The following is a 17,933-nucleotide window of genomic DNA, read 5'->3' as shown; positions in this document are numbered from 1 at the left end:
CCATACAGATTGCTAAGCGAAATATTGGGTGGTGTTGTTAGACCCCCGCTTTTTCACTACCATCACCATAAAAAGCACCACCACCAACCAACACCACCACTAACCAGGAACAGTACCACCAAAAATTTGGTTTCATCATTAAAATCTTTGGTTTCGTGATAAAAAATAGGCAAAAATAAGTTGAAACCAAATTTGATTTCATCATACAAATTGATGAAGCCAATTTTAGTTTCATCATAGAATTTGATGAAAACAATATTGTTTGGGGTTTTTGTATCAATTTTTAAAAATTTGGGGTTTTTGTATAAATTTTATTTAATATGGAGTTTTAATGGATCCAAACATTTGAACGGAGTTTTTGTACCCCAATTTTGGTCACCTTTTTACTACTAGTTCTGAAAAAAACATATTAAGCTCTAAAAAACCAAGGCGATACTCTTTGAGTTACAAAAACTCCTATCACATGTTGGGATCTATACAAACTCCATTTCCAATAAAAATAATACAAAAGCCTCATATTTTAAATAAAATTTAAATTAGATCATATTCATTATTAAAAAATCCATAACTGCCCTCCCATACTACATTTCTCCTTTATTTGTATCGTATTTTCTCCTCTCCCTTTACAATCAACAACACCTCCTCCTCCTACTCCTGCACCACCACCAAAACGAGTCGATCATTTCCTGATCCTCCACCAACACCGTTACCTTCTCTTCTACCCCACCGCCACCAGCACATTGATAAGCATGTAAATGCTACATTTTATACCCATATTTATATTAGATGGGATACAATATTTTAGTTACTAATACTATTTTAGTGCTTTTGTAGAAAGTACAAGTGAACTCGATCATCCAGTGAATAAATAGCAAAATGTGAGACATAATGGTGTTTGCGACGAAAATGCCAAAATGTGGTTGGCCTGGTACTTCCATGTATCAGCAACCACAATGATCAAATATATTGGCCTGGTATTTCTATATATCAGCAGCACTTATTATGCTGGCCTGGTATTTCTATATATCAGCAGCACTTATTATGCTGGCCTGGTATTCCCATGTATCAGCAGCCGGGTTGGCCTGGTATTTCCATATATCAGCAACCACAATGATGAAATGGGTTGGCCTGGTATTTCCATGTATCAGCAACCACAATGATGAAACGGGGTTGGCCTGGTATTTCCATATATCAGCAACCAAAATGGTTGGCCTGGTATTACCATGTATCAACAACCACAATGATGAAATGGGGTTGGCCTAGTATTTCCATATATCAGCAACCACAATGAAAAAAAATGGCAAAATTTAGCTGGCCTGGTATCTCCATATATATCAGTAGCATAGAATTGTTTCATAGGCGAGGCACAAACGCATCAAAGGAATTGAAATCAAAGTGGGGTTGGCACATGCAAACTGAAAATGAGAAGTATTTATCTTTCTTACTTTATTATAAATATATTCCACCAGGAAAGATAATTTATTTTTCATGTGAAGAATTAATTGAGGAATATTTACACGTGAGATTATTTTGGAAATAAAATAACTCTTGCTTGATCTGGGAGATTTTGGATATAAGGAGAGTTTATTATTTCATTGGAAGAACGAGGTGGCAACATTATTTTGGGAAACATACTGATGACGACATCAACTTGCATGCAAGATATTTCATAGAATAATTTATTTTGATACTTTGATTAATGAAATAAAGGAGAGGAAGGTGTATAAGAAGGTGTGTCGACTATTTGAAAGAGGCCCCCAGCCATAGTTCCGCAAGGAGAGAAGGGTTTTGAAGTTTTGTTTTCGATTCTTCATTTTTCATTAGCTAGAGTTTGATTTTAATATGTTTATGGCTTTTGAGAAAGCCATGTCTAGCTAGAGTCATGTTAGGGTTTAGGTAGAAATCAATTAATTGTGAAAACTCTACATTGATATATGCTTAATAATGATTTGATTGATTAATAGTTTTTCTTCACAAAGCTTGGTGTTTAATCGTTTATGTGATTTTCTTGATTATTTATGCTTTTGAATTGATATTTAGTGCTTCGGTTAAATCCCTAGACGTGGTATGCAAGGATTGATAGGTAATGCTTTAGAATCACTAACCATGAAGCGAAGAAAACTATAGCGGAGAAACAATATTTGAAAATAAAAGCATGGAATATATTTTTAAAGATTAGTAGAGTTTGCATAGTTATTTGGTGGAAACCGAAAATCCTAATAACCCGCTCTCATTCCGTTTATTGTTAACAATTATTTATTATTTCATTTTGTCCCGAATTCCTGAAAAATCGTTAAACATCACCTTATTGATTTGTTGATCCTTGGTATTAGTTAGTAGAAGTATTTCACACTTCTCGTGGGAACGACCTGTAGTTGCCATTGTCTACTAGTTAGACATCGTGCACTTGCAGTATTTATCGTAGGTTTCTGAGCCTACCAAGTTTTTGGTGCCGCTGCCGGGGAGTGGTTGCATAATACACTCTGATTGATATCAATTTTTGTATATAGCTTATTTTATTTTATTTTTGTATATAATTTCTTTTTCTTTTTCTTTTAGATTTCTTTTAGTTCTTTTTACGCAGTTCGTTTGAATATTTTCCAAGTACCTTAGTCTGAAGTACTACAGGCGAAAAGATACACTCGCAAAGCTTTTGCAAGGACCACTTGGAAAATCCACTAGAGGTTTGCTTAGCTCATTTTGGGTATGGTTTTGATGATGATAGTGTTATTTTTGAAGTCAATGCCTTATTAGACTCCACACCACTGCTAGACACTAACAAATGGAAGCCCGAAGTCTCGACTAGTTCCATCAGTCGAGAATGGTCCGACCTTGACCCATAATCCATTAAGTTCTGATTTTTTTTGTCTTGATGATATTGATAATGAAACCCTTTTAGATAATAATGGGTCTATGAGTCAAGATACTATTACTCCAATGAGGCCTTGTTCGGCGAGTGAATTTGAACCAATATATGTTTGTGTGCCCGACTTAGCTGAAGTTGAACCAATATCAGTCGTGGAAGTTATTTCCGCTGACTTAGAACCTTATTTAGGGAGTACAAAAACTGTTCAATTCTTTAAACAATCTTTATTAATTATCCGCGAACCTGATTTACTTCATATTCAAGGTTCGAATTATGTTTTAAATAAGATTGAATTCAGTTTTATCTCTCTGGATACTAATATTTCTTACCGCAGGTTCATGTTTATGACTAATCATATTAGTTGGGTTGATCCCCAACTCTTCAGGCTTTATATATATGATTCGCAGCTTACCTTGGGGTACCAACTCCACATTGTTTGAGAACGTGCTACTGGCAAAGAGGGAAACAAATACATTTCGCTTCATGGGAGTCAACCCATCAGATTTGTTCCCTTTACTCTATTGTTTATATTTGCATTTCCCATCTTAATTTTTTCGTTGTATGATTCAATTAAATTGAGGAAAATGTAATGATTAAGTGTGGGGGAGTGGGTAATTATCCATATTTTTGCAGGTTTTCACTTTTCTTAGGAATAAAAAAATTAAAAAAATAATAAATCAATTGTATAATGTCTCTGTTTTGCTCGAGGACTAGCAAAATACAAGTGTGTTGGTGTTGATAAGCATGTAAATGCTACATTTTATACCCATATTTATATTAGATGGGATACAATATTTTAGTTACTAATACTATTTTAGTGCTTTTGTAGAAAGTACAAGTGAATTCGATCATCCAGTGAATAAACAGAAAAATGTGAGACATAATGGTGTTTTCGACGAAAATGCCAAAATGTGGTTGGCCTGGTACTTCCATGTATCAGCAACCACAATGATCAAATATGGTGGCCTGGTATTTCTATATATCATCAGCACTTATTATGCTGGCCTGGTATTTATATATATCAACAACACTTATTATGCTGGCCTGGTATTCCCATGTATCAGCAGCCGGGTTGTCCTGGTATTTCCATATATTAGCAACCACAATGATGAAATGGGTTGGCCTGGTATTTCCATGTATCAGCAACCACAATGATGAAACAGGGTTGGCCTGGTCTTTCCATATATCAGCAACCAAAATGGTTGGCCTGGTATTACCATGTATCAACAACCACAATGATGAAATGGGGTTGGCCTAGTATTTCCATATATCAACAACCACAATGAAAACAAATGACAAAATGTAGCTGGCCTGGTATCTCCATATATATCAACAACATAGAATTGTTTCATAGGCGAGGCACAAACGCATCAAAGGAATTGAAATCAAAGTGGGGTTGGCACATGCAAACTGAAAATGAGAAGTATTTATCTTTCTTACTTTATTATAAATATATTCCACCGGGAAAGATAATTTATTTTTCATGTGAAGAATTAATTGAGGAATATTTACACGTGAGATTATTTTGGAAATAAAATAACTCTTGCTTGATCTGGGAGATTTTGGAAATAAGGAGAGTTTATTATTTCATTGGAAGAACGAGGTGGCAACATTATTTTGGGAAACATACTGATGACGACATCAACTTGCATGCAAGATATTTCATAGAATAATTTATTTTGATACTTTGATTAATGAAATAAAGGAGAGGAAGGTGTATAAGAAGGTGTGTCGACTATTTGAAAGAGGCCCCCCAGCCATAGTTCCGCAAGGAGAGAAGGGTTTTGAAGTTTTGTTTTCGATTCTTCATTTTTCATTAGCTAGAGTTTGATTTTAATATGTTTATGGCTTTTGAGAAAGCCATGTCTAGCTAGAGTCATGTTAGGGTTTAGGTAGAAATCAATTAATTGTGAAAACTCTACATTGATATATGCTTAATAATGATTTGATTGATTAATAGTTTTTCTTCACAAAGCTTGGTGTTTAATCGTTTATGTGATTTTCTTGATTATTTATGCTTTTGAATTGATATTTCGTGCTTCGGTTAAATCCCTAGACGTGGTATGCAAGGATTGATAGGTAATGCTTTAGAATCACTAACCATGAAGCGAAGAAAACTATAGCGGAGAAACAGTATTTGAAAATAAAAGCATGGAATATATTTTTAAATATTAGTAGAGTTTGCATAGTTATTTGGTGGAAACCGAAAATCCTAATAACCCGCTCTCATTCCGTTTATTGTTAACAATTATTTATTATTTCATTTTGTCCCGAATTCCTGAAAAATCGTTAAACATCACCTTATTGATTTGTTGATTCTTGGTATTAGTTAGTAGAAGTATTTCACACTCCTCGTGGGAATGACCCGTACTTGCCATTGTCTATTAGTTAGACGTTGTGCACTTGCAGTATTTATTGTAGGTTTCTGAGCCTAGCACACATCATTTTCCTTCTTCATTTTAGTTGTTGTGTAGAACCTAGGGTTTGAAATTGTCTGAAATATAATATTAAAAAGTTGATATTGGATGACGATGTGATGATCGTCAGTGAAGCAATAACAATTCGACGGATTATTAATCAGGATACCTGTAAGTAATAATTCCTACGCCAATTCATCATCGTTGTAATTGAATATCTTCATCCCAAAATATCAATTTTGGTTAATTTTAATTTTAATTATCGTCTTGTTAGGTTTATCTTTTCTCGATCTTTCATTTTAGGTTAGAATTTCAGTATTATTCGATTGTTAGTTTTTTTGAGAAATCAAATTGACTAATCGGGTATTGAGAAATCTTGTGAAAATTAGTTATTTAATTTGTGTTTGGTTTTCATCATTTTTTTTTGTTGGTTTCATCATTTTTTTTGGTGAAACCTTTTTTCCTGTTGGTCAATTTTTTTCTTGGTTTTGTTGTAACATTTTTTCTCTATTAGTTTCATCGTATTTTATGCTAAAGCCTTTTCATCATGTTCTTTTTGTGTCATGTTGCATAAATTTATCCTTTAGCTTATGCTATCCATTGTATCATGTTGAAAGGAGAAGATTCATATAATCATGTTGAATATTACTTTACAGTGAACTTCTACCAAGAAGAATATTCAAGAGCAACTAATCTAGTTCCCATGGTTGAAAGGCAAGTTATAGTGTTTCCAAAAATCCCTTTTTATTAGTCCCGATACTTTGCCACAACCAGGTCTTCCAAGTAAGAAGAAGAGAATTTTTAATACATGTTCACTTCCCAAAAAGAAGATGAAAACTTGTGGTAGCTGCCATGTTTTGACTACCCATAACCGAAGGACATGCCATGCTCGATAGATGTGAAGCCATTTCGATGACAATTCTTCGAATTTCAGTTTCGATTTAGTTTAGACCACATATAATATGTATTTCATCTACTTTTCAGATTTCATTTTGATGTTTGTTTTCGAGTTATTTTTCATTTATTCTCTTTTCTATTCTTTCTACAGTTAAACATGTTAATTTGTTGCAGGTGTGTCATGTTTGCTTCATTTTTAGATTAAGTTTGGCAGAGCGTGCGGGCTTTTACTATATGTTGGAACCAAAATATCATCATATTTTTGCTGGAACCCTTTTTGGTTTTGTCATATTTTTGCTGCAACCCTTTTTGGTTTCATCATTTTTTACTACTATTTTTCTTTCGCATCTTGACAACATAAAAGATAATGTTGTCTACTGTTTTCTAAAGTAAAATTACTAAATGGTGTTTTCTTGGTGCCGCAGATATATGATACACCATTTATGAATTTTGAAGATCTGCTTACATGCTTATCAAGTGTTACAACATACTGAATTAGTGAAAAATTGTTCCGGTTTTTTTTAGTGACAACCAATGTTCCCAACAAAATTGACATCATATTATGTACACATAAGCTTTAAGGGACTACAAACTGAAATTAATTAAATCTTTTTTTACAGAATCCGTAATTTGTCAACTTTACAATCGGTCAATAACCATTTTACAAGTAGTTTAAACTTTAAAAAAAATTGAATCCGCCAAAAGAACTGTATTTTAGGCACGACATGCGAGTATTATTCTCTTTTGTCAAGGAGGATCTTACAGGCCAGCTTTGGTCTCACATTCTGCACATTTTCTTGTTGATCATCTTGACGGCTTTCGTCTTTTTCTTTAACTCGTCTTCTTTCAATAGATTTTCATAGAAAAGTTCGAAAAAGCGCCAAAATGTAGATGAAAAAATAGCTTGCATATTTTTTCCCTTCTTTTGTATCGAAGTCTTTATTGCAGATGTTTTCGCGCACAAATGATGCAACGAGCATCTATATGGCTCTATTTCTCTTTTTTTCGCTGTTGTGAAACCAAAAGTAAACCATAAGCACCAATAAAATGATGAAACCATAACTGAAAACTGATGAAACCATAACTGAAAATGGTGGAACCAAATCTGGTTACATCAAGCAAACATCAAGTAAACACACCCAATAGAAAACACACGCAACAGAAATATGTAACCATAAGTGGAGATGGTGAAACCAAACATGGTTTCATCAAAAAAATTGAAGACAATATAACACACCAACAGAAAATGGTTAAGCATATATAAATCACAAGTGGAAATGATGAAAGCAAATATGATTTCATCAGAAAAACAAGAAATAGAACACACCAACAGAATTTTTTAAGATTGAACGGCTTCACATTCAGTTGAAAAAAATGAAACCTAAGCCTAATTAATGGAGTGACACAGATCAGTTTACCATATTAAACCTAAACCTAACAGAAAACCCAAAAAATCAAGAAAGATTAAACCCAATAATCTTTGTTTCACATTCAATTGAAAAAAATGAAGCATCAACCTAATTAATGGCTACTGTCATGTTTATTTCATCAAAAAAAACCAAAAAAATTAACACCATCACCACAGAGTTGGTACGATTCTTACCTTTTGGAGTTTTTTCACTGCTTTCTTTAACTTTTCATCTCTCTTTTTCTCCTGTTGAGTTTGCTTCTTCACCATTTTCAGGATTTAGGTCAGAAAATTGAGACGATTTAGGTCAGAATTGGTTTCATTGGTTAAAGTAAGTAAGCATTGAAGAAGAGAAGAAGGGAAAATCGAAAATCGGAGGATGATTTTCGCTACGGATGAAGACATATCTGGTTTTTTCTTATGTTTCAGAGACTAAGAAAGAGAACTAGAAGAAGATAACGATGGAATCAATGAAATGAGTAGGGAAACTTGTTCTGTTAGTTTTGGGCTGGAAAAAACAAGGGGTAGCTTAGACAGTTCGGGTATTTTGGGGTTTTTTTTATATCATTTGTTTTGTTGGGCCTTTCTTACATAGATGTTGACAGTCCTGGGGTTGTAATGCGCACGTCTGGGTTACACGGATGCTGCATTTTTTTAGCCGTGTCCACGTCCGAGCATGTCGGACACGAGACGCGCGTTAGACGCTGACACGACGCGTGTCTGACGCATCAATATGCGCGTCTAATTTGGACGCACTTATGACTCGGGTTTGCATCGTTTTTTTTTTCCATTTCCATTTAAATTTCTTCCATTATTTTTACTATTATTAACTAAATGAAGAAATGCGAACATTTAGATCAATCATTTAGGTCTCTATTAAGGTTTTGTAATTGGAAATGATATCACGTATACCCTTGGTTGGGCATGTGTTGTTCTAAGAATGTATTTTGATTGTGCCATGTGTTTAATAATGATTGATTGCTTGACCTTCGGTGTGTATAAACAAACGATCTCTTCTTTTCTTATGAAACTTATACACATGTAGCATCATTTTCTAATTTTTAGGATCAGAATACTTAACTTTGATGTATAAATACATGATTGTATACATAAATAAAATATAAATAAAATATGTATATACGTGTGCGCGTCCTAGTTTTTTGAGATTTTTGTAGTGTCCACGTCCGCGTCGTGTCGTGTCCGCATCTACGCTTCCGCGTTTGTGCAACCCAGGCGTACGTTAAAAAAAATATAATTTTTGTTAAAGGGAGAGCAAAACATGATCTGAGGAGAGCAAAAATCGTAGTCAACTCAGTGATTTAAACAGATTTTTTACCTTTTTCCCACTCGGACTAAAACACCCCTCCCCACTCGGTAAGTTGGTTTCCAAACATGTCGTTCTCCTCTTTCAAGAGGAAATTTATGAACCTTAAATATTTTACTGCTTGATTATTATTTTTCTATGAGAACATCCAAATTCCAACTATCGTGATTTGATCTCACCAGATTGATATCATATATAATATAGTAAGATGACTCGATTAAAAAGAGAGACAGAAAAGGTTCCCACCCCATAGATCGGAGTCATCGGACCCTAGTTAGTAAGTTCGCGAATGATTCGCGAATCATTCGCGAATTTTTCCGTATCACGAATTTTAACGTATTATTCGCGTACGTTTGCAACTTCGAACCCAAGTCGCGTATTATGTGACATTCCCGGATTATTCGCGAACTGTTCACGAATTTTACGTATTCCGAATGATACGTCCGCTTAATTCGCCATAAATTCTTTAGCTTTTACTTTTCAAGGACTCCATTTTTTGGGCTTTACTGCCTTCCGAGCATACACGACCGAATATTAGACGTGTTGTAATTTTTATGAAACAAAAACGACTGAAGAGATTTGAAGGTGAAGGTGAGAGAGATCTCAAACTCACTAACCAAGCATCTAAACCACCATACGACGTCCTCTTGGATAACTAATGTTGTATATATTATTAATATCATCATATTAAGTTTATTTTTTCTTTAAATAACTCACACATATGCATAAAAATTGGTCTATGACCTTATAAATACAAATTATTTGTTATATATAGATACCGAATTTTCAGAACCGAACTCACATTTATAAATCGAATTATACACGTACGTATGCCGTTCCGAATTACTGACGAATCACGTCCCGTTGACCGAATTTTGGACCGAATCTGGATTTTACAAAACCGTATAATACTCGTACGTTTGTCGTTCCGTATATTTACCGAATCCCGAATTGCTAACTAGGCATCGGACCTACACTCTTGAAGCAAGTCCATGAACCAGTAGCGCTAGCACTATAAACTACTTCTTAAAATATTGTTTATGAGATATAACCTCTTGATTTGCAAAGAAATTCTTTATAATATTCTCGCTATGGCAATCATTCAAAGGAAATTGCATTTACTGTCATCTTTTGTTTTTCACATTCTCCACGAGTTTGATGTACTTTCTCTGCGTATACCGAGCTCCTCCTAACATATCTACACTATATTTTCTTTTATCCCCATCCTCTAATTCACCCTTTTTTTTTGTATTTAACATCATCGTTATCATCAGATCGTGATTAAAAGAATAATTGGAAAACTAATTTTACACGATTATTGTGTCAGGGTCGAAATGTGCGAAGAGTTAATGTGGCGAGTGCCGAGTGAGGATATTGAGGATATTATAGTCCGAGTTGGAAAACTACACCAAATTAGTCCTTGTTAGTGAGTCAGCTACGATTTTTGCTCTCCTCGTATCGTATTTTGCTCTCCCTCTAACAAAAGGCGTTCCTTTATATACCCCAGAAAATACTAATGGTACCCCTCTGATTAGTTATGTTAGTTATAATTTAGTTAGCATGAAAATTCTAAAATTATTTGAGTTTTGTTATAATCATACCCCTAATTTCTAAACCGGAAACAGAATGAAAAAAAGTTCCTTATATATGTGAATTATGAGAATCAGTCCAAAATTTTCTTTCCAAAAAATTTAAAAATTATATATATAAATTGGGCATAATATTTGGGAAGAACTTAGAAAAAAACCAGGCTCAATATGGAATCACCAAAATCATGTTTACAAAATCAGGATAGTGAAGCATATTGTCCAATTCTAGACTACAGATAGAACTATTATAGAACGTCCTCTTTATTTTATTTTTCTTGAGTCATAGGCTTACAGATTACCAATGAGTCCAGTATATAATAATAAGAATAAATGTTGATTTATCAAAAAGTAGATTTGGGAATCTAGGTTTTAATTCAAAAGAGGAGAGGACTTATTAGGCATTAGTTAACAAATCAAAATCAAAAATGAAAGAGGTTTTTGTAATGATGGATGTTGTTAAACGTTGATTCCTCTGCTCCAATACAGACGAAACAGACATTAATGGATGTTTGGGGTATACATAACATATGTTTTTGATGGGGTAGAAAGATATGATCAAAGGTATATAGATAAAGGAGTATCATTAGTATTTTTATATACCCCTAACAAAGGAACACCCTTAACAAAAATCAAAAATATATACCTTCCTTTTCTGGCACGCACACAAAAAAAAACAAAACAAAAAAAAAAACGGTCTAGCGACTCTAGCCTGTATACAATAGGAAAATTTCTTGCTTGGTCCTAAGCCCATAAGGTTATTTATAGTAGGGTCCAACCAGAATTTTCTTTTATCTGAAGGTCCACAATTAATTAAAACATGGAAATGACCACAATACCCTGACTACCAAACGTGTGTGTCTACATGCTCATTATATCGAGTACATATCTGCTACACTGTTTATGAAATTCGAGTACATATCTGCTACACTGCTTACATAATTTGAGTACATATCTGCTACACTGCTTACAGGTTAAAAAAAACAACAGGATCTCTCTAGTGCTCCACTCCCATTGGACCACTTCCTCCAAAAAGCGCCAACACTCTTAACATCAGACATATTGAACCTGTAAATGTGACCAAAATGTAACAATTAAAACACAACAACAATCCATATATGAATAACAGAACAAAAATGAACAATACAAGTAATACGACAACATCAAGATTAATACTACCTAACGATGATTCAGTTTTATTTCGATATTCCATATATGTTCTGACAAAATCATAAGAATTAACTGGCTAAAATCTATGTATAAAACAGATTCAAAGAGCAACTTTTCCAGTATTCAATATATGTACTGTTAATTCACTGTCTAAAACAACCATGAAGAAAAATAATTAAATCGAGAGAGTCTTATTTCAGTATCGCATATATGTACTTATGGACGAAACAACAACAAGTGATAAAACTAAGAATAAAACATAATCAAAAAGCAGTTTGTATCAGTATGCCACATATGTACTGCTGATTCATGAACTAAAAAACAACTGCATGGAATGAATCTATAAAAAAACAGAATCGGAAGAGTATTATTTCAGTATGGAAGATATGTACTTATGGATCAAACAACAACAAGTGATAAAACTAAGAATAAAACAGAATCAAAAGTAGTTTGTATTAGTATGCGACATATGTACTGCTAGATAATACCCCTGAAACAATAAACAAGCATGGTTTTCTTAGAAAATAAAGAACGAAAATAACAAGAAAATCAAATTGAGAGTTCAAATGAGCTAAAAACGTCATAATCTAATCAAAAAAATCGAATAATTACGATTAAGATTCATACAAACAGTACGTCATATACGTACTGATGGTTGATACACAAGAAAAACATATAGATGCATAGTAAACACAGAAAATCAGTACGTCATATACGTACTGATGGTTAATACACAAAACCAAACAGAAACAAAACCAAAAGCCAACAAAATGAAACTAAAATATCAGATCTCCAAATGAAACGAACGTAAAACTTGATTTTATAACTAGATCTGGACTATTTTCATCAAAAACCACCAGTACATCATATACGTACTGATGATTAATACACAAAAGCAAATTAAAAACAAACCAAATACCAACAAAATGAAACTAAAAAATCAGATATACTAATGAAATGAACCTAAAACATGATTATGTATCTTGATCTGAAGTATTTTTATAAAAATTGAAGTAAAAAAATTAACGAATCAAGAATAAAGATCGTAAACACACATAAAACCGAGTTTAATTCCTATTTCCGTAACCCAAAAATCTTAAGTCTTAATTTCTCTCCAAGGAATCAAGAGATAAGTTTAGTAGATCCAACTACTCTTCTTTCAAGGCTAGCCTTATGGGTTATGAAAGTTTTTTTCAGTTGATTAGCAACCTTAGAGACTTGGGAATGAGAACTAGAACTCATATTGTCAAAGATAACTAGGGTTCTTATGCTATAAGGAATTTCTTGAATAGAGTGAAACTCGATAAAATGTTTGCTTTTAACCAGGGGAAGAAGACTGGAGTAGTTATGAAGATTAATAAGAAAGGGAAGAATATCCCTGTGACTGGGGGAAATCGTTTCAATATAAGCTATTTTTCAGGGGAGATAATTTTCGGTAGAAAGATCTAGAAAAGGAAAGCGCCAGAATTTAGGAGAGCTGAAATTATGGTAACTGAAATTGACTAAGGAAGGAGCCAAAAACTGAGTTTGAATTTTTGAATCTCCATGAACACTGATTTTTCCAGTATGGAAAGAATGAATGATGACGACTAAAACAAGAATCCATCCTAAAGAAATCACCCTGGATCTAAAAAGGACTTGCAACATACTGAAATTTACCATCTTGGGGAGATGATTAGCAATACTTGCTAATAAACAAAACTGATTGACCGATTTGGAAGATAGCTCCAAATAACCAACTGGTTAAACCACTTTAGGACTTTAAGGAATACTCCTGCAAAACAATTAGTTCTTCATTAGCAGAACATCAAAAATCAAACAAAATTGAAAAAAAATAAAAACAACAATGTCGATAAAAAGAAAAGAATTAAAGAATCCAAAGAACAGATTAAAAGGACAATAACAAGTAATGGATAAGATGGAAAAACATTAAAGATCAGTTGGTGGAGATTTTCATCGATGCATTATTGAAGGCTTTATTGAAGGTTTTTCTTTGTATAGCTGATTTTCTGTTCTCATTAAATCATCTTATATTTTCCATTTTCTATTCCTTTCTTTCTCTATATATGATCAAATGAAACAAAATCAACTATTTCTCTATATCCGATCAAATGAAACAAAATCAACTATTTCATATGAAGTTGCATTTGGATCGAAGCTAATCAGTAGATATGTGTTCTTATCCCACGCCAATTAAATATACTCTGTGTAAAAAATGTATGACCCATATCATTCAAACAACCTACTTGTTTCATGCAAAGTTGCATCTAACCCAGTAGGCCACCATAAGTTACAGCTTGAAAAGAAGATATGGAATATATCAAGATATGTTGAGTGTAGCAAAAGAAAAAGATGGAAAAGTTCATAGGGACGACATATTAAGGTTGCGAAGTATTTACAGACCAGATAGTACAGTATGTAGGAGCATGACAAATTGATCTTTCACTTTAGATACGATATGATCATACAAATGATAATTTCACGAGAGATAAATGTGAAATGGAAACTCTCACGATTACAAAGCGTGAAAAATGAAATTTTCATGACAACCAAATGTGAAAATTGAAACTTTTCCATAATTACTAAACGTGAAAAATCAAAATTTCATCACAATCAAATGTGAAACTTGAAACTTTCCCAAATGTAACATTGCTATAATCTATATCCGTCACTTGCTTCCCCGCAATCTTAATTGTCTTCTTTCTCGTCATCTTTGACGATCTTCATTCTTTTCCACATGAACCTGATACTTGCAGATTTCTGTAACTGGAATTTCTTGTATATAGAGTGATAATTACAGATATCAAACAAGTGATAATTGCATATTTCATTTTTTAATTTCAATTATCAAACACTTTAAACCCTTAAGCCATTTTTTAGTTTCTCCTGCCTCTCTATCTTCTGTCCCTCCCGTTTCTTCTTTGTTAATAGCTTATTTTTCTCAACTTAATAAAAAAAATTGTATTGTTTTGATCTATTCTGCAGGTACGGTTCATTGAAACGGATACACAACAAAATCCCATTCCTTTTGGTAAATTCTAATCATATTCTTCATTGATCCCTTTCTTATTCATTCTTTGTATGTTTTGGTCCAATTGATGATTTTGTTATAAATATTGTATGTTTGGTTAAATTTTGCAGGTGCGATTTGTTTGGTTTGTTTGTTTAGGAAGGACAGCAGGCACAAACCAGGTATATATACATAATTTCAAATATGAGAACAGCAGGCAAAGCCTGATATTTGGGCTTTAAATATCTCTTTTTTTGTTTTTTTTTTCTTTTAGACACAAAAGTTATTTTAAAAGCGATTTAAAATTAATTATTACATAGCAGGCAAGCGAGCAACAAGCTGTGCCGCAAGTCCTTTTTGAATAGCAAACCCTATCCTCTTGAACACAAACTCTCTCGAATTAGGAGTCATTGTTAGAATACGGGCATCCAACTCAAAACCAATTGGCTATGAGTGGAGAGGCCCTAAGAATTATAAATCGCAGGATCTTGGATTGCTCAGACAATGTGGGACTAATAATCTCAACACGCCCCCTCACGTGTAGCCTCGTTGGGTCTAACACGTGGACAATAAATCGGGTGACGCGGAGTAAAGGCGCGGTCAAATGACTCGTCGCAAATAACCTGCTCTGATACCATGTTAGAATACGGGCATCCAACTCAAAACCAATTGGCTATGAGTGGAGAGGCCCTAAGAATTATAAATCGCAGGATCTTGGATTGCCCAGACAATGTGGGACTAATAATCTCAACGGTCATGACATTACTGTGCATGACTCTTTGAACTCTCGCTCAAATATCTCTAATTTTAAGTTTTTAAGATTAATTTTAAGTTTTTAAGATTGTGAAACTTGGCGCATATCAATTATTGGAAATGAAGATAGTAGCAAAGAAAATGGAGCCATGGGAGACAGTTCTTGAGGGTTTATCACCTTTATTTTTATGTAGCAGTTCTTGAGGCAAGGAATGGAGCCATGGGAGACAGTAGTTGTCAGGGTATTGTCAGGCGGGGTTGTTTCTATCGTCACTGCTCCCTTTAGATGTGTTCAAGACACCGAAAATGATTGCTGCTCAAGGTCTTCCACTTGATAGTTGGGGCGTTGTCAATTAGCCTTCTCCATTTCCCGTCGGAGCGCTACCGAGCTAATTTGATGTGAAGTCTAAACTCTAGAGAGAGAAACAAAGAATGCAGGTAATAACATATGAAAAACCTAATCTTTTGTTTATTTGATATGTTAACATTGAAGTTCGAGATCTTTTTAGTGTATCTAAGCAAATTAGTAAACATAAAAAAAAGTTTAACTTTGGGCCTCAAAGAAAGTACATTTATGTAAAAAAAAGAGGTTATACAGCTCTAATTGATTAATAATCTTTTACTAACCAAATCTTTTGATAATGTAGAACTGTATATACATTGTGGAGTCAATATACAGTATGCAAAATTTGGATGTCGGTAAATATTTTCTTACACTGTTGAATTCTTTGGTAGATGCACATCCTATAAAATCCAGTGCATGTAATTGTGACGAGTAGGTCGTAAACGCTATGGTCTTTGAAGATCAAAGCAGGTTATCTTTTAACTATCAAGTTTTTGATGCCTGACTACATTTATCGCCGATTTCAGACTTGGAACATTAACGTTAAAATTCTTCGATAATTCACACTTGAACTCTGACATTTGGATTGATGCAGGAACATATATATATTAACATCCAACTGAAATCACAGTTGAACTCTGACATTTGGATTGATGCGGGAACATTAACGTTACTATTCTTTTGCAGTTCTTTTTGCAGTGCTCTTGGTTAAGAATCAAGATGAAAAATCAAGGTAACAATAAGCAAAAATCATCATCATCATCACCATGATGCATTGCCAATTTTTCATGATAGCAATATCACCATCTTATTTCTAAGTGCTTCCATATTGCAATTCATTGACTGTTCTGCTCAACATTATATATCCCTAACCTTTTTCATTTTATTTATTGTATAGTCTTTTTTCTTATTTTTCAAAGAATTGTCCACGATATATTTTTGTGTACCTCCGTAATTTGGGTTTGTATGCCAGAATTCTTTCTTTCATCTAAACCTGTTACAACCTTATGATAAAAAGGAAAAAATGACACTAAAGAGATGTGTACTGTTTATATATATTTGTTGGTCATAAATTTTGCAAAGGTTAATTTTGCAAAGGTTTCTTACTGGTGATAGCCATTATCCGTCCAAATTTTAAATGCAAAGTTTGCAAGTTCCAATTGAACCATATAGCAATTGACATGTTTGGCAGAAAATGTGTTAGTGTTAAGTACTCACTACATTTGGTCAGTTTTTCTTGGCAATATTGAATTTACCAATTTTCTAATTGATCTCCTGTTTACGAATTTGAAGTTGATATTCTAATATTTCTCCTTTCTTTGTGATGCGAAGAATGTTCACATATTTGTAGGAAATTTTGGTGAATTTTTTTTATTACTAAACAGTCTACACTATCATCAAGTTTTTTTCTTACATCACATGACTTCATCTCTTTGGAAGCTGAAAATGAGTTTACTTAATCAACATCCACTGGTAAAAATGCATCGCGATGGGTAGATGCGATGCTGTCCGACACCAAATAGAAAATGCATCGGGATGGGGCGAGGCGAAGCCGAGCCACACCAAATCATAACTGCACGACGGGGCGAGGCGGAGCCGAACCATACCAAATCATAACTGCATGACGGGACGAGGCGGAGCCACATCACACCAGACCAAAATAAAGAAAAGTTGAGTTGTGATCAGTGGTTGAGTTGGCTTTGCAGGCATATTGCATTGCAGCCGGAACAGGGAAGAAATCAAGCAACAATAAAGATAAGGCTATATGTATATATATAAAAAATTTGTAAGGATTAAAATTTTCCAGTAATCATATAAAACTGTGGAGCATCAAACTAAAAATATGGTGTATGGTTTGCGGACCTGCCCGGCGCATAGCACGGGCCAAAAATTTAGTTTCCAATATATCGACTAACCAGTGGAAAACAAAATTATCACCCACGTTTGTCTTTGGTGGCATAGTTAAGAGAATGGTCACTGAAAAATAAAATTATCACCCTTGTTTGCCCAATTTGGTTACTGAAAAACAAAAAATTCATCAAGTCATTATGCCAAACAGACTAAGACTAAGATGCACTAAACAATCAATTGTTTCTTGTGCATTAATCAAATCATACAAAACTAATAAAAGCAAACGAAAGCATGAATGGGGTGATAAT

General features: G+C 33.8%; 1 long non-coding RNA gene across 1 annotated transcript; it reads right to left on the bottom strand.

Moving 5' to 3' along the window:
* Positions 1-11,290: 11,290 nt before the first annotated feature.
* LOC113297470 lies at positions 11,291-13,994 on the bottom strand. Its single transcript, XR_003333497.1, has 3 exons — positions 13,915-13,994; positions 13,328-13,442; positions 11,291-11,566 (listed from the first exon to the last, which is right to left on the bottom strand). It is a non-coding gene; the product is annotated as an uncharacterized LOC113297470 (long non-coding RNA).
* Positions 13,995-17,933: the final 3,939 nt, after the last annotated feature.

This window comes from Papaver somniferum, chromosome 7 (assembly GCF_003573695.1).
Source record: "Papaver somniferum cultivar HN1 chromosome 7, ASM357369v1, whole genome shotgun sequence".
Classification (NCBI taxonomy): Eukaryota; Viridiplantae; Streptophyta; class Magnoliopsida; order Ranunculales; family Papaveraceae; genus Papaver; species Papaver somniferum.
This window is presented reverse-complemented; position numbering and strand designations above follow the sequence as displayed.